Source organism: Cylas formicarius, unplaced genomic scaffold (assembly GCF_029955315.1).
Source record: "Cylas formicarius isolate icCylForm1 unplaced genomic scaffold, icCylForm1.1 PGA_scaffold_5__7_contigs__length_24384050, whole genome shotgun sequence".
Lineage (NCBI taxonomy): Eukaryota > Metazoa > Arthropoda > Insecta > Coleoptera > Brentidae > Cylas > Cylas formicarius.
The window spans coordinates 10,689,535-10,711,028 of record NW_026844341.1 but is presented as its reverse complement, the minus strand read 5'-3'; the positions used below and the strand labels follow the sequence as shown (position 1 = coordinate 10,711,028).

The window sequence follows — 21,494 nt, the reverse complement described above, 5'->3', positions numbered from 1 at the left end:
TATAGTTGTAAAAAAGTAGTCGGTGGATTGTACGCTGATGTACTAAACATCGCCTGAGTGGAAGTATGCTCAGTTGGGATGCGGAAATTACAGTTTCATTGCTGCACGCATAGACGAGTGATACGAGGTTAGCGCCAAAATTTCCCGGCCTGACGTAGATGCAGCTCCAGTATCACGATAAAATTGTCTTCTTTTAAATATGTATCTTAGTAGGCTGCGAAAAAAAAATTGATGTCTTGCGTCAAACAGTTTTTTATTGACAGCATTTTAAACAAGACGTGTCCGAAAAAATGTCGCACATAACGCAAATTAAGTATAGAGGAGCAGTCACAATGTTTTTGACAAAAGAAGGGTTAGCACCTACAACTATTAAAGAAAGGCTGGATGGTGTGTACGGCCAAATTTCTCCTTCGTATTCTGTAGTGAAAGAATGGGCAAAACGTTTTCGAATGGGGCACGAGTCCCTTGAAGATGATTCAGGAACTACTGCTCGATCAGTGGAGGTCATAACGGAAGATATATTGTTGCGATTGTGGAAGAGGTGGTATTGAGTGATAGACGTTTAAAGGTCAAGGAAATCTCAGAAATTACTAAGCTTTCTGATACAAGTGTTCGTCGAATGATCATTTAGATATGCATAAGGTTAGTGCAAGATGGGTTCCTAAAAACCTTTCGGCTATTCAAAAACAACGCCCTGTCGAGTGTGCGCGGTCATTTTTGGAACTCTGCGGGTTGGAACCGAAGCATGTGATAGAAACTATTGTGACGGGAGATGAAACTATGGACCTCTATTATGACCCTCTATCGAAAAAGGAATCAATGGAGTCGCGTCGTAAGGATGAAGCACCTCCAAGAAAATTCAGACAATGCCAGTCAACAAAAAAGGTGATCTTTTGCGATTGTGAAGTAATTCTTATGATAGATTTTAAAGAAACTAATACCACTGTTTTTGTTTTTTATGAAATTTTATTGTAAAAGCAGCAGTCTATGTTGACCGGTTACTTTGAACTATAAATGTTTTGGAGGTAAAGCACTGCAAATACCAAATATTATTTGACAAATTTTTAAAACATCTCTCTGCCCTGTTTTAACGTGTCTGTAAATCTGCATTTTTTTTTTGGAAAAATAGCAACAGCCCCGAATGGCAAATGATCGGGCTATCGTTGTATGTATCTATAATACGCATATATTAAGTATCTACGTAGTTTTTCAAAAATAATGGAAAAATTTCGTTTTAATTAACAAACTTTTTTTTGCGGGTTAGTATATTTATATAAATATATGCCATACAAAATTAAAAAGAAATGCTTCCATTTCAAATTTCGGATTTAGTCAATAATTATGAAACCGTCATTTTCGATGGAAAAGTAGCCATTTTCCGCTTAAAGATTGAGCAAATTAAAAAATAGCTTTTTTTAAGAGAAAAACTATTTGTTCATCTTACAAAAAGCAAAAAAAAAAGTAAATTTGTTGCTTAGGCAATGTAGGAGTCTCTGGCCGCAATTAATCGATTGAGGCAGCAAGTATGCCAAGCAGCCAGTTTCTAGTAAAACACAATTAAAATGTATCACTACGATTTTGGTTTTTGATTTAATTTTGCGATTTTAAGAGATTTTTGTGATTATTTTTTGAATTGTTAATATGTTGTCGAGACTTTGGATAGATTATTTGAGATTTTGAATATCGCTCGAGTGTGCCTAACCTTAGTAGAAAGAAAGTCACTAGGAAATAACAACCTTCTTCAGTCACGTTTAAAATTTTATTACATTTATTTATAATTATTTCAATGGCCGAGGCGAGGGAGAAATTTGAAACTGAAAGACCAGATTTCAGGGATTTCGCAGATTTTGAAAAACAACATACGTGGAAAATGGTTTGTTAAATTAAAAAAATAAATAAAAAGATTTGGGCATAAACATAATATTTTTGCTTTTTTTTTTTCAAAATTTTGTTTTATAATTTTTTATTTTTTTAACTTTAATTAAGGTCCATTTTTCAAATAAACTTCCACAGACTACTGTAATAGTTTTTACAAAACTTTTTGTTAAGTCGAACTTGCTGACGTTTCGCCAATCACCAATCACCAATTTCAGTCAAGCTCTGAAGAAGCCAACAGGATGATTGGCGAAACGTCAGCAAGTTCGACTCAGCAAAAACCGACGCAAGAAGAATCCAGAAGTTTTGTAAAAAGTATTTCAATTAAGGTCATGATTAATACATTTAGTAAGGAATTTCGATTATTAAATATAGATTGATGAGAAAAATTACAATTAAAACCGAATAATAAAAAATCGTTATTCCAATCGAAACTTCGAATGAAACGTTAACTTATGTAGTGGACTTATATTTCCCAGCTTCTCTATCCTGTTCTATTTCTCAAAATCGGATAGTTACGGTGCCAATCTACGAATAACGCAAAAATGGTTTATCAATCAAAATTTGTCTATTATTTAGATGACTTAATTAATTGAAACTGCTCAAAACTCAAATATTGTCTTGTAACGGACCTGTTGTTACTAAGTGGACTTAACAACCAATAAGTTATTCATAGGTATAGGTAACTAATAATATTGAAAGATGAAAACTTCGTTACAGCACATTTTTCAAATTGAAGATTCTTATATTTGCATACAAAATAACATAAAAGCCCTTGAAAGGTGAAACAGAATGAAATTGAAATGAAATAAAACAAAGTATAATATTTAATATTTATATTTTTTAGGCAACTTAAAAGGCCCTAATGCTATGTATGATTAGGCATTTTACTATCGCCGCTTCGGCGGTTTATTTCAAACAATTATCGTAAAAAGCCAAAACTACATACTTCGAGACAAAGTATACACCGGATTTCAAGCGTGATTTGTCCTTTGGCCAATATTGACACCAAACTAGGCCAACAATGCATTTAAGTGATCTGCCAAATAGGGCCTATCTATGGACTTTTATGGGGCATTCTTCCGGTACGAGCAACAGATTACCAAGACGGAGAAACCTTAATTACGCATTCCGATGGCAACGAGTCGTTCCCAGCTCTCATATATCCCGTTTTTTTTTTATTGTTTTCGAACCAGTCCATAAACAACATCAGTTCGCGTGGGCACCGTAGAAAACGGTCACAATGAGACGTGCTTTTATTTTATTTTTTTATTAAATTGCGCGGGCCGATTTATGAACGCCTACGTCAGGTTTGTCTATATATATATATATATCTCTCTCTCTCGGCGACTTCCGTTAATATTCAAATGCGACCCACACCCGTCACGGTCGAGAGAGACCTTTTGAATTACCAATGAAAGACCCGTCACCGCCAGAAACGCCCGGCATGCCAGTATTCCTTTTTTTTTAATTCTTTCCTTTCGTTATCTTTTTCCGCTTGTGCAGAACCGTTGTCCTATATCGTTCCGGACGCGACGCACAAAAAAATGTTAATGGTAAATTTCGATAGCGAGAGCGTGTTAGTTCTCTTTAAAGCCGGGTTTTTCATTTCCACATTTGAAAAACGACTTGTCTGCCAGTTGCTTCCGGGGTAGTAGCCAGAAAAATCAAACATTCGAGTTTCCAACAAAAGAGTTAAATTAAAGGTGGACTATGACAATATATTGATTCGGTTATCCTCAAATAAGTTAAAATTTAATAAAGATAAAACGAAATACAGTACAATCCCGATTATTCGAATCTTTCTAACCAAAACTGTAAATAAGCAAAAATTCCGATTAACCGAAATCATCGGCGTTATACGAAACGTGTCTGGGATTCACCTATACTGCTGGGTGGTTCCCCGGGGCGGTTTTGTTGTTCTCAGTGGATGTTCCAACGTTTGAAACCGGACAAGGAGATTCGGCATATTAAACAAAATCAGATACCTCACCTGCGTGTGATTTTTAAAAAAATTGTTGAACACAACCAAGAAAAACAATAGTACACGTTAAAAAGCAACTAAGATGAACACACACACGAAACAGTTTTAGAAACAAAATCGACAACAGATGTAGGGGTAATCAGAAAGTGCCGGCAGTATTCTGCGATTTCTCGAAATCTTTTGGCTGTGTGGCATCAGCTCTATCAGTGCCCACAGCGACAGCGACACCAACTGTGCCATGGTCCAACTAATTTTAGACATGACATTACAAAAACTTCGCGTGTAGTTCGAAAATAATAATCTTAAGCTTAAACATCAATAAAACCGAGATTTTTGCTCTTAGGGAACGAGAACAGAATACAGTTTTCTCAGTGTATATTTGGACAACCGATTGTCCAGGATAAAACACATAAATTATATTATAAGCAGAGTAAATAATATTGCACCCTCTCTCAAAGTCACGAAGATCTTATGGACTTGGACCGTACTAAGGATTATTGGCATACACTCTGTCTTAGCTGCAAGAATCTATTCCGGGAATATAGGAACATGATCTTGCAGGGTCTATTTGTCCAGTCATCAGTGGGCGAGTTTGTTGTTTGATTTCATTAATTTATTGAAACGCTTTTCTTTCTTTCCCTTCAATTATTATTCTGTTCTATACTGATGACCTCGTTATTATTCATAAACTTGAGACTGATATTAGACGCAAGATGACACTGACTCAAAAAAATTAATGTTCCACAAACCAAAATTATTTGTTTTGGTTAGTGTTTAGGCTAGAGTGAACCAAATTTTTCTTTCCTTTTTTCTGTTGAAGAATCATCGGTAACCAAGGTCTAAGAGTTTACAGCATAGCAATAGTACAATGATCAATGGTTTTTCTAGGGGTTTACTCTAATACTTTTTACAAAACTTCTGGATTCCTCCTGCGTCCGTTTTTGCTGAGACGAACTTGCTAATGCTTCGCCAATATATCCTGTTGGTTTCTTCACAGCGTCACTAGCTCCTTATATATTGTTTGAGGGGGGCGGAGCTAAATGAGGGGCATAAACACCGTCTCGGATGACTGATTCCCATACCTACCTGTCACCAATATGTGGAACCTCCTTCTGGATGGCCCAGCACGTCAATAACACTATTAGAGAAGTGGCTGAAGACATCGGCATCTCTATTGGCTAGTGCAGTGCTTTTTTTCCCAAGTTTTGAGCATGACACGTGTAGCAGCAAAATTGGTTCAGAAACTGGTTAATTTTGAACAAAAGGACCGTCGAAGGAGCATCGCTCAGGCGTTGTTAAATGAAGTCAATGATGATCCTGATATGTTCAAAAAAATAATAACTGGTGACGAATCCTGGGTATATGGGTATGACGTCTAAACCAAAACCCAGTCGTCCCAATGGAAGAACCCAGAATCGCCAAGACCGAAAAAACCACGTCAAGTTCGATCAAATGTCAAGGCTTTGCTTACTGTTTTCTTTGATTATCGTGGCGTAGCACAAAAAAAGTTCTTACCACAAGGTCGTACGGTTAATAAAAAGTGTTAGAAGTGCGCAGGTTGCGAGAAGCAATACGAAGAAAACGTCCTGAATTGTGGAAAAACAATTCATAGACTTTGCATCACGATAATGCACCTGCTCACTTATCGTCACTTTTGTCTAACTTATGGCCAAAAACAAAACCACAATCATGCCTCAGTTACCATATTCACCGGATATGATACACTGCGACTTTTTCCTTTTCCCAAAACTCAAGAAACCCACGAAAGGAAGCAGGTTTGGAACGATTGAGGAGTTAAAGAAAAAATCGCGCGAAGAACACAAGGCTATACCAAAAAGTGCTTACCAGAAGTGCTTCAACATTAATTTTGATGAATAAATAAAAACTTTCTTATAAAACTTAAAAGTCACCTTACTTTTTAAACAAAACAAAAAAATCGGATTTACCAAAATTTCGATTATTTGACATTCCGCATTATTTTGGGATAATCGGGACTGTACTGTATGTTGGTTTTAAACAAATCAACAACGCAAACGTGGATAATGTTGCATAACTATAAATCAAGAGTAATAAATAATATCTACCAAATTAATACCAGAATCAATATTAATAATGCGTCCAAAACATTTAATATTTTTAAAGACTTTTGTAAAAAAAACTGTTAATTATTAACTTGAAAGTGTATAGGTTTATTTTGTTTACACAAAAATGTTACTAAATCGCATCATTTCATCTCTTATACACGACTCACAAAACTCGATAACGTATTGGAAATATATACATGGCGAATGAAACAAGATAGATTGCGTAAAGTCGCAAACTATAGCGTTTGTATAGTAGTGGATAACCGCAATGATGGCTAAGTGGGTAAAGCTATATCGACATTAGAAAGAGATAAATGGTGAGGCTATCATGGCGTGTGACCTTGAACAATGCAAGTAACATTTTCGTTTTTCAGTAATAGTGGGAAACAACCGATTTTGTATTTTAAAAAAATATCACCCTAATGCTTTCCGTTTGGAGGGTTAATTTTGGTGCTGAAGCTAAAAGTGACATTTGCTCGATGAAGGTTGTGATGTAATTATAGTTATACTCATCCTCTTGCGATTCAGAAACTTAAAGATTTTTCTTACATTTTTTTTATAATATAAATAATAAACAGGCGCATAATTATCAATTAGATATAAGTTTACTTTATTTTATGAAAATTAATATCAATCAAACTAGTTTGCCTGTTGTAACTCTTTGCCCCTTGGGAGTGCAACGAGCAATCCTTAGCGAGAAGTTACAATTTATGGGACTCTTTACAGAATTCATGATGCTGTTTCCTTAAACAAAAAATCGACTACACTGCATTTAAAAAAATCGTTACAACCAGACTGAATCACTAAACAAACGATTTTTGGCAGGCATAGCTGATTTTTGTAAAAGAGTTTGTTGAAATGTATAATTAAAATATGTCTCTTAGCAAGTGACTTATTTGAAAGTGTACGTTTTACATATTTTGCTTTAAAGGCACACAAGCCAAAGGCAATTTAACGACATCGAAATTGAAATATGTCAGTGTCGCCGCCACGTGCAGATTCGGCAAAAATTAATTTTAGATTAAAGCGTTCGGGCAATAGAAAAACGGAATCGGAACTGACTTGGCGGTTTTCTTTTTTCCTCTTACGTTTTACGCCGATGCAGCAGGGTCGCCGGATAACGGCGAAACGCGACCAGGTTTTGCGAATTCGACACTTTTACTGCGGAATATGCGAGATCGTAGAACGCGTTTTCCGTGTAGTCTGCACCTTCGCCGAATCGAAACCGTTAGGTTAAACGCACATTAGAAATAGTCGGCGAAAAATCGTGAACATACGTTAATTTTTTTAACGGTATCGAGTCAAACAGTAGTATCAGCAGCATGAATCCGAAATGTTTCTGTTCACACGATTTTTTATGTTTCTTTTATTACATAAAATTTATTGGGCACAAAGATAAATTTGAAAACATAAGATGCTAAAATATTCATTTATATCGCCGTTCATCCAGAAAAAGACGAATAAAAGTCGAGTAAACACATTACATCTATTTTAAATACTATAAATAAAATTTATTACAAATTAATGTGTCTTCATAAAAAATAATCACACTAAACGATCACAATAATTAAGTTTTCCAATATGTCCATTGTTCGTGCTTTTGGGACATTTTTCGGATTGGGTTTTTTCGATTTTGACCTTTTTTCCAATTGAGGGTTTGCAATTTAACAGACTAATTTACACCTCATTTTAAATCAATACATTATCAATAAAATCATTTCCAAAACCTTTTAACTACGAAAGCACCAATGCTAACCTTTATCTTAATATTCTGTGAACCAAAACTACAATTAGTAAGCTGTGATTTTCTGAGCACGGGTGGCACCTTACTGCTCGACCTTGTAACTGCAAAATTAAATCCAGTACACCTTCTTTTAGCACAAGTTCCGCATTTCGCATTTCGAAATTTATCACAAAAATCCATTTTTGAGCTGTTTTGGCGAATCCGACTGACTTCGCCGATTTTTTAAACGACTCGCAGCAGAATCCAAGGAAGTAGCCGCGTACCGAGTTATCAAGAGCGTGAGGACGGAATGCGATACTTTTTGCCGCTATGGCAGAACAAACTCTTTGTTAGCCGTAACTTAATACGCCAGCGACTTTGTTTCGACGGATGACGATTAAACGCCTATCATCAAAATGACGCTGTGCTGCCTTTGTTGAATTTAATCTTTTTTTGCTCACGATCCGGAACAAACGCAGGGTCAAGGGGGTAGAGTATTTTTCATTGTTCTCGCTCTGTTATTATTTCACTTTAATTGCCCCGCACACATCAACGTAAATATACCGGGTGTCGCAAAGTGGGAGGCCGCTTCAAAATTTAGAAAAAATGCTAACTGGTTATTGAGAAGGAAAATAAAAATATTAATAATAAATTTTGAAATTTCATACTTTTTTTTTTCCTTATCATTTTTTTTAATTTCGGCATATGTCCGTACTCTTTGAGTTTTCGAGAAAATGTTATTTGAGAAATTTCCTTTTATTAAGCCCCTGTTGTCCCATGTTAAAAGGACAATCCCAACTTAAAAAATACTCTGCATACGGCCGCAAACAGGTTACTTCATTATTATGGGTTTATAATATGCAGACAATAAAATATTGCAAAAGTACACAGAAATTTGGAGTATTTACCCCGCAACATCAATTTGTACCAATGGAAAATTTAGGAACCAATGAATATTTATACATTTACCTTTATAATTATGGAACTACAAGTTACTCTTGCATTTCAAGCAATTAAAAAAAAACGTACCCTTCAATTTTTTCAATCGTTCTTCAAATTAAAGAAAACTTAAAAAACAATTACTCAAAAAATCCTAAAACTAAATAAACATTAAGTAACGATGATTTTTATTTTAATTCAACAAAGAGTGATTTGATAATGAATGGCATTGGGGTAATTCATTTCAGGTTTACTATATTGGTATTTATGCTCAATAATTATTGGTGTAGCGAAATGTGGTCACTTTTAATTTATTTGTTTTATTTATCAACGTACACCTGATAAGAAAAACTCCACACTAGACCATTTTTAGTTAATCGTGCTGACTGATGATTGAAAGTGCTGTCAAACTCACAAACAGAACTTTAACAATATTTTACAAGGCCGCATTTACTTGAAATGAATGGCAACTTCTGAATATTAAATTGAACACCTTAGATTCTATTACATGCACAAAAAAAAAACCCTAGGCTTGGCCTCCGCCAGGTACGCTTATCAACGAGTCATTTGACTCGCTCAAACAAGTCAACTACAAGAAAATAAACTAAAATTACACCAAGCGCACGCGGTCTAGTTAAACGGAAAATAACTCCGGTCGCCATTGTTTACACACGAACATGAATATTCAATAAAAGCGATTGAGCGAAAACGTCTACGTTTGATATTTCTAAGTTAGATTAAATATTCATTAATGCTCCGACAGATGAGCGTACCTACATTATAATAGTATATTATGCAACAAGTTCGGTAAACGGCATTTGACTCACGAGTTTAACGAGTGACTTAAAAAGTTTATCTCCAAAAAATCCGATTGCTCCCAAACCCACGCGGTAAAATTCTCGAAATGTCCAAAGTGGCTCAGATCTGTGGGAAACGTTTGTAATTAGGTATTTTACAGCCGGGAGTAGAAATTTTTTTATTACGTTTAATGTTCCGCGTATAATTAAGTAACCGGGCATCGCTTAGAAACATCAGATTGTTGATCGTATTCGAATTCCAGTGTGTACATTTCAGTGTGTATAAAAAATATTGGGTGGGTTAACAAAGTCTTGGCGAAACTGCAAAAATCTGCACAGGCCTCAATCGCTAAAATCGTTCTTCGATTTGGCGAAGGTGCCGGTGAACCCACAACCAATTAAATATGTTCGACCAATAGCCTTGCGGAATTGACTGGTCATTTTTTTTTGTGTCAATTGAGTGGTCAAAAATACAACGAAATTTTTATTTATTGATTTTATACTGTGTGGTACATCGTCTTCGAATCGTTCTGAAAACTAAATGAAGGGGATATTTTTATTGGGATTCGCTGAATCGCTAATTACAGTTCTCGGGTATTCCTTGAACAGGGTTATAAATATTGATAGATAACATGAATGAAATATTTTGATCAAATTCGACTAGTCAATTATGAAGTGGTCAATTGCCTTGAAATGATCAAGATATTCGTTATAGAAAAACACATAGACATTAGGATTATTTTTGCTCAAGACTTAAGTACATATCTAACGTAAATAATATTTAGAATAAAACTTTAAAATATTCAACGTTGTTAATAAATATCTAAGTTTGTGCATGAATGGATTACATTTAATTAAAAATTTTATGAATATAGTATCACAGTTAGAAACGTCAACTGTCAACATTCAACCGATTAGTTTAGCAGTCAAAGCACATTCCACTTCTAAACCACAACTTGCTACCGAACTTAATAAACTAAATTCGATGTTTACATCTAAGGGCACTACAAAGCATCGATTTCTGCTTTCTAAACAATGCCAAACTGGCACAAAGCATACATAACAAGCTTACATAAATTTATAGAAATTACAAAAACATGATATGCCAATTAGGCTTATAATTTCTTTTCTTTTGCAAAGAACCCAAACTTTCAACAAGATTAATAAAAAATTTATTTATAGTATAGCCTTTAGACTTAGATATGTAGATATGTTCCAAATACTCGTTCGGACTAGTCAATAAGGTTAAAGATATTAAAATGCAATTCTACTTTCTATTGACGTAAAAAATCTATTGATTTAATTTGATTGATCTATTTGAAAAAGAATTAAATATTATAAAATAAATTAACAATGGTCACGACCCCTTTTTGATAGATAAGGTTATAACTAAAAAACAAGTTTCCAGGAACTCTAAACTCGATCCATCCCATATTAAACACCGAAGAAAATTTCGAAACATTTATCTAAATTTGATCTTAACATCGCTTTTAAAACCGAAAACACCATAGCAAAACTTTCAAAAAACAATAAAATTAAATCACGAAAAACTCAAAAATCCGGAGTTTACAAGTTGAAATGACTCAAAATTTATACGGGACAAACAGATGGAATATTTTAGAAACGCATTAACGAACATAAAAGGGCGTATAAAAATATCAAGTTCCGATTCTAACTATGCCATTCATTTAAATTCAGAAAAGTTTGACGACAAAAAACTAAATTTCTTGGAACTCTGGAGATTAACAAAATGAGATATTCCAATCTATCCGATTGGATTTAAATGGTTATTAAATGTAAATTTATAACCCCACAGCGACAATTAAGAATCTATTACTAACTGTTTATGTATAAAGATATCGGAATATTGTAATATTTTGTGCTTCATAAAGGCGCGGTGTTGCCGAAACAGCTGTCATAAACCAATAAATAATAATTTTGGTAATGGCAATGTGGTAACAAAAGGTCACATGGGCGAAAGAATATTATTAGCAATGTGGCAACAACTTCATGGACTGTATGATTAAGAAAAACTAGCAATGTCTAACAACGGTTACATTCCAAATGAAAAATATATCAGAAAAATAGTAAACAGATAATATTTAAAAAGAAAAATAATTCATATTATGTTAATTATGTTATGCGGGAGATTCACACACGTCAAATGCAAAGTATAATAATACTTAATAACCAAAAAACAGACGACAATCCGAGCCTTGAAGACACCACTAAACCAAACAATCCATACTCTAGGTCGAGATATACACATACCACTGAAAATATATGACAAACATAAATGTTTGCCCATGGAAATACGTATTTAAGCAACCAGATAATTACACTGGATTTTATTCGGATATCTACCTCTAGGCGTCACGCTTAAGATTTTAAATGGTGTGGAAGTTTCGGTTTATATTTTTCGTTTGTGCTTTGTTCTCTATGGGTTATTGTGAGCTTTGCGCTTGAACCACAATGAGGCTTATTAGTCAGTTTCCCACATATTCATACTAAAGTCGTACCGTGAAAGAAAGAATAGGCGATAGGCAATTAATTTTTACATCAAATAAATGAAAGACATTCGCAAACCAACACTAACGAAGTGGAAATTCTCCCTCCCCGAGCGAGTCACTAGCGAAAGAAACATTGACCTCTCCCGTAGGTATCACAACCTGTAAGTCTAGAATCGGGTAATTAAAAAAAAACGACCTCCGTCAGCGTTCTTTTTCATTTTTTTTCTTTTCTCCGTCCGTTGCTTCGTTCCCATTCATTCTTGAAACGGCACCAAAGCTCGTTTCGGAAACAAGAAATACGGGTCCGAGTCATGTCATGAATTATGCATCAGGGAGAGTCCTATATACGGAATCCATCTACGTACGTATACGTGGCACTTTGTAAATGCCGAATCGCGGATAGTTCGCTCTGCCTTCTTATTTATCGTCTTGTTTTTTCTGGTCGTGAATTTAATGGCGCACTACTTACTTTCGACCTGTTTTTATCTGAAGCGTCGAAGTGTGGAAAATATCTTTTTTGTCCATTGTTCTTTTCTTTTTCTAAATAGTTAGGTAAGAACTTTCTACTTGTTCATAATTATTACTGACACGCAATATCTGTTTAGTTTATTTGTAAATTTCATATGTATTTTTTATATTTATTTATATATTTATATTTATTTCTTGCTGCCAGGAAACGTGAAAATGCAAGTGAACTAAACCAAAGAAGGCCAAAAATAAATTATGGAAAAAAGCCCAAGAAGAATCTTTCTGCAGCGACATCCAAGCCAATTGACCGAAATTTATATTTATTTATATTGTGCCTTACGTGTAACATGCCAACATGGAACGAACCTATTCATAGGAAAAGTCTGTTCATAGATATAAAAAAGGAATTAAGGAAAGACCCGGGCAAGCTGTAGAATTAAATATGGCCGAACAGGTCTGTACTTTGCTTAGAATTTAATTATTTGGGGTTTTGTTAAGAAAGATGCTAAACAATATTTAATTATTTATGTATGTATTTATGTTTAAATCTAAAATAAAATTACAAATTATTTTTATTTCCTACCTAAATTATTTAAAATTGTTCACATAATATATCAGTATCACTATCGCTATCATCGCCTGTTCTAATTATTATTTGCAATATGGATATATACGATTGTTCTGCTTTTCCTATATGTTTAACAGAATTTGCCCAACTTTGTGGAGGGATGTTAAAAACTTCGGTTTCTATAAGTTTGAGGACATTGGAGTTAACAGAGGGAAAAACATTGTTACGACGAATGGCAGACTTCAGTTGGTGCCAAACATGTTCAATGGGATTAAATATACAGTGGCCTTAAAACTGTATGCCCTAGATTTTTTGCATAATTATCCCAGACCTATTCCTTTTGTAGGTTCAAGCATTGTAGAACCTCAATTAATTGCTTTTTGGTATAATCTTCGTGAAAATAAATGTCGTTATTATACATGTAGTTTTGGATTGTTGCTTTTGTGTTTTAGTCAACTGTCTACTGTGATAACTTACATTGTCCATTACAATTACGCTATTAGGAGGAATGTTTGGAACTAGTAGCTTTTTAAACCAACTTTGAAATAAATCAGCGGTGGTGTCTTCATGGTAATCCAGAGAAGAATCTTTACTATTTTTCGCAGACCGAGAAAATCCATTTGGAATCCAACCATCTTTAGAGCCAGCATGCAAAATAGTTGTTCTTTTACCTCTTTTTCATGGCGCGTTTGTTTTACACTTATCAGTTGAGTCAACCCAACCCTTTTCCGGGGTATCATAAGTGTCGAACCAGGTTTCATCCAAGTAAATAATTGGCCTTTGTTGTTCTCTGCAAATCCTAATTTTTTCTAGATATTTCAGTCGCCATTTCCGAATTCTAAAAGATTCCATTCAAACTTGTCTTTTGGCAATTTTTTAAAATCTAAAACCCATGTGTTGAATACACTTCCATAAGGTAGTTCTGCCACATTTAATACCGGTTTCAGCTTTTTCAAGCCTTCTAATAAAGCTATCTAATGTAGGCACGCTTTATTCCTCGTATAACTGGTAAATTTTACGCCGTATTATATCTTGATCACTTTCATCTACACTCGAGAAAATGTCAGCATCGCTTCTCTTTTTTCCTCGCTGAAATGGGATTATTCACAATTTTCCATACAGTTGATGTTGGAATTTTCGTCAAGTGGTCGTTTCTTCTAAAGATGCTTGCTTGCTGGCACCACGTTCAATGAGAGTCAAATAAACATTGTTTATAACTTCCTTAGTCTCAACAGAATAAGTGTTTTCCACACCCTAAGATACACTAGACTCGCACATACTTTGTATAATTCGCACACGATTCAACACACGAAATAAGAATGATTACTAATAAAATTAAACTAAGTAGTATACCAAACCAAAGAATATTAAACACAGGTAGATATAAAATATTTTCTATTACGGACCTCAATTTTACCTGAATTTAAATTCTGAAACTTTAGGTAATAATCTTGTTGCATTGTATGTTAATGACAACCCTTGGATAATCCCATTCGATCGCAATTGATCACTTTCTTATATCTATGAACATACCATATGCATATTAATAAAATAACATTTTTAAGATATAGAGGGCTATAAAAAAATAACGCGATAGAGCAAAAATATGGCGTTTTTTGGAAAAAAACTCCCCCAAAAATATACAAACAAGCAAACGGCTTTCAAACATCAAAATTACTGTAGACCTGTGTTACTGATCTATAAATATACCCAAGAATTTCATACTTAATAATACAATTTCTATTGATTTGTTTTCCACTCGTATTAGAATTTTTTGACAAATGTCGGTTTTTATAGTTTGCGGTGGCTTTTGGTCTAAAAAGACGTGACAGGTCATCTGCGTACGTCGCGAAAGCGCGAAAGTAGATCGCGGTTATCGTGGAAAAAAATAAAAAGAGTGACGCAACGACACGTTAATTTGCAACTAGTGAAAGCGGTTCCGAATGGCGACGATCCGACTTTCTACGCGCCGCAAATTGAAGCGCAGTTGTTTTATTATGGCGTAATTAAGGCAAGTTGACCGTTTGCTTCCTCCGTGTCGAATTGGTTATGACGAACGATTATATGACTTCTTTTATATCGCCGTAGAATTTAAAGCACTCTTCATTCGTTCATATTTTCTTCAGGCACGGTATTGTGGGACTGAAGTCCGTTACTACCAATTCGGTTGAACTCGAGTGCGGAATCGTACATAAAAAATCGAAATCAAAATTTAAAAATGTTATCTTTATTTTGAAATACACGATTTTTATGGAAAGGAATTACTTTATTTACATTTGTTTTTTTCTGGCACAACTTTCGATTCACTATTTGCAATTCAAAATCACCAATTTAAAATTAGTAACAAAGTATTATTCTTTTATTTTTATTTGTCTGCCCATTTTCTATGAACTGAAATCGTTTTCCCATGAACATGAACGCGATCTGGAAATATTTCGAAGAAATTCAAATCGAAAATTTACGAATTGATGAACTGTCCATGTTGCCGCCATGTTGCTTGTTGAACGGTGATGGATCTTATTCGTTAAAAAAAATATTGAATGACGCCCAACATTTTTTTTATGGAGGCTTCAAAAGTTCCTATATTATCAGAACTTGACAGGGCCTCTTTAACTACATATAGATTAGATGAGTTCTTTAACGATTCACCTATGCGCGCTATACTCTGGTCAGAGCAGCTGCGCAAAATGAACCGTATATATATTGTTACCATAACCATAAATAACGCTATCAAAACTGACAAACAAAATTGCTGTGTTAATTTACGACATCCAGTAATGAGCTACATAAGGATGTCATGCTATGACGTAACTGCACAATTGCTCTGACTGGACTTTACTATTGTATACGTATATTCAATGTTTAATATTAAAGTGCTTCTCCGATATTTATTTTATTATATGTGTTAAATATTATTTTTACTTTATTCAAATTTTGGGAGGGGGGAGGGGGGTATTGGTATTGGTATTAAAGGGGGGCGCCCTCGCGGGCGTCCAAGCACTTAGGCCACCAGATGGGCCCGTTGTGCCAAAGGCCGTTCTAGAGGGCATCCAGAATGCCGCCCCTCCTGTAGAAGGTCAGCAACTCCTTTAGCCCAATACCGTGCACTGAGTCCGGATCGATCAGGGCCGTTCCGAAGACCCAATCTTGCCCATGTCAAGGCAGGGCACTCGGTGAGCAGATGATACGGGGTCTCCTCCCCTTCCATGCACCACCTACACGCCGGGTCGTCTGGGACGGAGGGTTGTACACATAATATAACAATTTACATAACATTCATCATCAAAGATATTACATAAAGAACAATTAACTAGAAACATTTTAGATCGATAGATCAAAGTCGCTTCTATAAAACGACCGATCCTAAGTCTCGTTTTCCACTTCCAATTTGTCATCCAGCGTGAATCATCCTATATAACCGATTACGTAAACAATCACTCAACGATGATCGATGGCATGTTAAATTTTCTATTTCTGGAAAACAAAAAGATTTTTTACCATTTTCATAGGACTTAAAAAAAGTAATTGTTTGTAATATCTTTAGAGCAAGTGAACCAAAGATAACTTTTAATGGCAACAAAATTCGAAACACACATCCGAAGGCATTTATTTACATACAAACAAATTAGAGATAAATATGTATTTCATTATTTACAACGGCTACCCGTCGAAAAGGCACCTGCTTAAGAAACAACTTAGGCTAGGTGGAAGAAATTGTCGTAGGGTGGGATAGTATATTTAAAAAAAAACACGGACTTTAAACATTATTAACCAATTTTGTCTCAGTGGTGCGTTAATGCACCAAAAATAGGCTTTCTGAAAAAACTCCGCTTGAAATATTTTTTATGTTTTTTTGTGATTGATATGATTTTAAATCTTACATTGCTTTGCATTTCCGAGGTATTGACTCAAAAGGAATTAGAGGCGGATATGGAGGAGATCGTGATGGATGAGGACAATAACAATGAAAATCGTAAGTATTATTTGGATTTACGTATTCTTATGTATTGTAGCATTCCATTCCCTGTAAATTTATGCTAAAAATAACGTGAAAAAATATTTACAGAACATATTAACGCGGTCTATATTCCACCCGACGTGGATATCTTGATTGACAAAGAAGATATGAACAATAACATAAATCTACAAGAGTTTGGGGAACCAATTGATATAGTTGGAAGTTTCGAGTTATATACACCGAATGATACAGCTGTCCTTCAACAGTCCTGTAATTCATCAACTACTGAACCTGAATGGGACTCATAAGATGATGAAACCCTGGAATTCAAAAGAAAACGTATGCTTTCTGCAAACGACAGGTTTGCTTCTACTGTCAAAAATGCAAGAAAGGTCAGAGTGATTACACTCACACACCTATATCCGATGAATTTAGATAAAGTGAGGAACTAAAAAATAGGCTTTCTGGAAAAACTCCGATTGAAATATTTTTTTATGTTTTTTGTGATTGATTTGATTTTAAATCTTACATTGCTTTGCGACTTTTAAAAACTGATAAAATAATTACTCAAAGAAATCTTACACCTGCCATAGATAATCGATAATCAAGGTCACCTCATGATTGTTCATGCTAATAAAGCCCGAAGGAGATGTAGAATCTGCCACAGCCCCAAAATTTACGTTTGTAATAAGTGTAATGTGCATTTACCTCCTTCATGCTTTGTAAACTATCACCAAAAATGAAACCTGGTGTTACCAGTTGTGCGCTCACGCACCATAAAATATTATGCGTTTTTTTGTATCAAATCAGGTTCTATTTGGAAAACAATCTACTTTTAGTTGTTTTCTGTCAAATTTGATTTTGTTTTGTATATTTATGTATAAATTATATGTTACATCTTATGTGCCCCAAAACATTATTTATTGTTTTTTCCCAGTGGTTCGTTAACGCCCCAGTATTTTTTGTATGTTTTTTTTTTATTTTTTTGACACATGTAACGTATTCTTAAGTGCAACAAAATAAATAATTTCAGAGCAAAATATAATTAAACATCAGAAAAAAGGACCCATTTTTGAGATACTCTGATGATGACGACATTTCGCTATTCACGTGTTTCCTTTATTGGACACTTCAGTAGGGCACTTAACGTGTTGGCGGGGGGATATTTGCAAGCTTGGCAGAAAAAAGATGAATTCGAATGACGAACGCGAAACGAACGATGATGCTGAGATATCTGGCCGTATTTTAGGCGAGAAGCGCAAGAAAATAGACCGGTTCTTGAACCGGTTGGAAAGCCGGGTTAATAATAGACATCATCGACGTTGTAAATGTCGTGAGGCCGCTTCGTGACCGGAGTTTTTTTTCTCCCTCTCTCGGCGTCTCTTCGCCGAAAGAGAAAGAAATAAATTACGGGAGAACGGGTTTCGTGAAAACGCGCATTTTCGCCATTTGACACATCACGCTAGACTTCGAAAATAAGGGCGGGGCTACACGAACCACTGACAGTACTAACTTTGATGGGATACATGAGAACAGACCTCGGTATGTATGGACATGTAAGTTGTAAGAACTTTCGTGCCTGCCTATATGAAATCAGTTCAACGAACGTAATGGCAAATGTTTAATCGTTAAAGACACTTTTTCTCGTCGAAAATGCTTGGTTTTGTGGTATGCTCTGATGATGATGGGCTTTTAAAGGGATTAATAACTTGCAATTGTTATTACGTAAATTTGTCAATAATATCATCTCTTCATCACTACATAAATTTAATTTTAAGGCGCTGGCGCTGCGCTTGAATTCTCAAGTTGATAACACTTTATGAAGTTCTCGCCTTTGCGCGCAATGTGTGTGTGTGCAACTTTGATTTGTTTATATCACAGCGTGGAATACTTTAAAGGGAAGTTACGATTTCTTTTCTCGTTTTACTTTTCTACTTATTTAGGTTACTAACCTTGTATAACTTATGTTTTATGTTGGAATATTTATATTATTACGTCATATCCGACAAGACCCCGCAACAAAGAGGCGCCGCCTTGTTTTTTTTGCCGATCGTAAAATGTATCGGCGTCTCAGGCAAAAAGGACAGGGTGGGCAAGTTGCGGTGAGGAGATAATTAGGGTATTATTATGCGATGTTTTTTGGGTTTACGATAAGTTAGTTAAGACGTAGTTGTCGAACCGGGAGGATTAGACTCGATTCTGCTTCATTACGTTATTTTTATTTTGATTATCCTTACAAAGCAGCGGTGGGATTTTACTAAAATCACTTACAATCGTTTTCGTTTTTTTTTTTTCTCTTCTCGGACAAGTTAAAATTATTGTACGTCATGGGAAGATTTAAATCGAAAACAGTTACAAGTGAAAAGCGTAATACACGGAAAGAACGTTCATCCTCGTCTTCGGGAAGTGATAGTGACAGTTCGAATTCGAGTTATAGCTCTTCCGATAATAGCTCGAGGAGAAAACGGACAATAAAACGTTTGAGGAAAGAATTAAATGATTTAAAAAGGCGTAAGCCGGTCTTTCGCGCGGGAGACGAACTTTTAGTGCCAAAATTTGACCCAAGTCGGGATGACGTGATGGTGGATAATTGGTTGAGTAAAGTGGATAGTTTGGCAGAACGTTATCAGTGGGACGATGATACTATTCTTCGAATAATTTCCGGACGATTACGAGGTAACGCTCGTCAATGGTACGACGAGAACTTGGAGTACGACTCAAGCTGGATTGAAATTAAAACATCAATGAGCCTCTATTTCCGTAAGTCTGTTCCATTTTCCAAGTTACTAAAGGACGCTGCTAATTACGAAACTAAGCCGGGACAAAACATAGGAGATTATTGTTTTAAAAAAATGTCTAAATTAAGGGCACTTAACATAAATATACCTGACGTTTATTTGATTGACGCAGTAATCGACGGTATTAAAGACGATAATATATCGCGAACTGTTAGAGCCGCACAACATGAGAATGCCAATGCACTTTATGCGTATCTAAACACCGTGGGTAACATGCCTACCGAAATTTATAGTTTTCATGAGAATAACACCAAATTCAAACGTCCGCCTTGGACTAGAACGCTTAAAAAAGGTGTTAATCCAACTTCGTGCACATAACTTTACTTTAAAAATCAGTAAGTGCGTATTTCTTGCAACTACTCTAGAATATCTTGGGAGAGAAATCAGTGCAGAAGGAGTGAGGCCAGGTAAGAAGAATATTCAAGCGGTATTGGATATGAGTTATCCTTCCAACGTTAAGCAAGTGCGTCAATTTCTTGGATTAGCAAGTTATTTTCGAAAATTTGTCAAGAACTTCTCCATGATTGTCGAGCCTCTAACAAAATTAACTCTCAAAAGTGCGAATTGGATATGGAGCGTACCACAAAAAGAAGCATTTCACCAAATTCAACAAAAGCTTATATCTTGTCCAATTCTTGCAATATATAACCCTAAATTAGAAACCGAACTTCACACAGACGCATGTTCCATCGGTGTCGGGGCAATATTGCTTCAATACGATGCTGAGGGTAATACGCACGTTGTCTCTTACTTTAGCAAAAAAAAACAACAAGCGACCAAAGGCAGTACCACTCATACGAACTCGAGACTATGGCTGTAGTTTATGCCTTAAAATATTTTCGGGTCTATTTATTGGGGATAAACTTTAAAGTGTTTACGGATTGTAATGCCTTGCGAACGAGCTTATCAAAGAAGGATTTGATCCCGCGCATTGGAAGATGGTGGCCGCAAATTCAAGAATATACCTTCGAAATTGAGTACAGGGCCGGCAAAAAGATGACGCATGTTGACGCTCTTAGCAGAAACCCCAAATCGAACAATAATTTTAAAGTTGAAGTTTTTCAAATAGACTTGACAGAAGCTTACTGGATTACCGGCGCACAAATGCAAGATGAACAGATTTGTAGAATCCGAAACATTTTAGCCGATAAAATAAAAAATAGCGATACAAAGTTTTACTTTGAGCAGTATGAGTTAAGGAATAACAAATTATACAAAAAATTAGGAAATGGAACCAAAGCATGGGTTGTTCCACGAGCAGCACGTATGTAAATTTGTCGTTTGTGTCATGATGATTATGGGCATCTTAATGTAGAAAAAGTGTTACGAAGAATTCGTGAAAACTATTGGTTCGCAAAAATGAGGAAATTCGTAACGAAATATGTTAACGCTTGTCTAAGTTGTATGTATTACAAACAGTCGTTTTCTAAACGAGAATGTAAATTGAACCCTATTGAGAAACATCCGATTCCTTTTCATACATTACATGTAGATCATGTTGGGCCGTTTATGACAAGCAAAACGAAGAATAAGTATATTTTTGTGATTGTTGACGCATTTACTAAATTCACTGTAATCGAACCAGTACATAATCAAAAAAGTAAATACGTTATTAGGGTTTTAACCGACCTAATATATCTATTTGGAGTACCTAGCAGAATTATAAGCGATAGAGGGACAGCTTTTACATCTCGAACTTTTAGAACATTTTGTAATACTTATGGGATTAAGCACGTTTTAAATGCCGTTGCTTCGCCCAGAAGTAATGGCCAATGTGAGCGATATAACAA

General features: G+C 35.2%; 1 protein-coding gene across 4 annotated transcripts in view; it reads right to left on the bottom strand.

Moving 5' to 3' along the window:
- Positions 1-21,494, bottom strand: part of LOC132702553 (lysine-specific demethylase 3B) — a 547,286-nt gene that overhangs the window by 24,896 nt on the left and 500,896 nt on the right. The gene's annotated exons all lie outside the window — the stretch shown is intronic.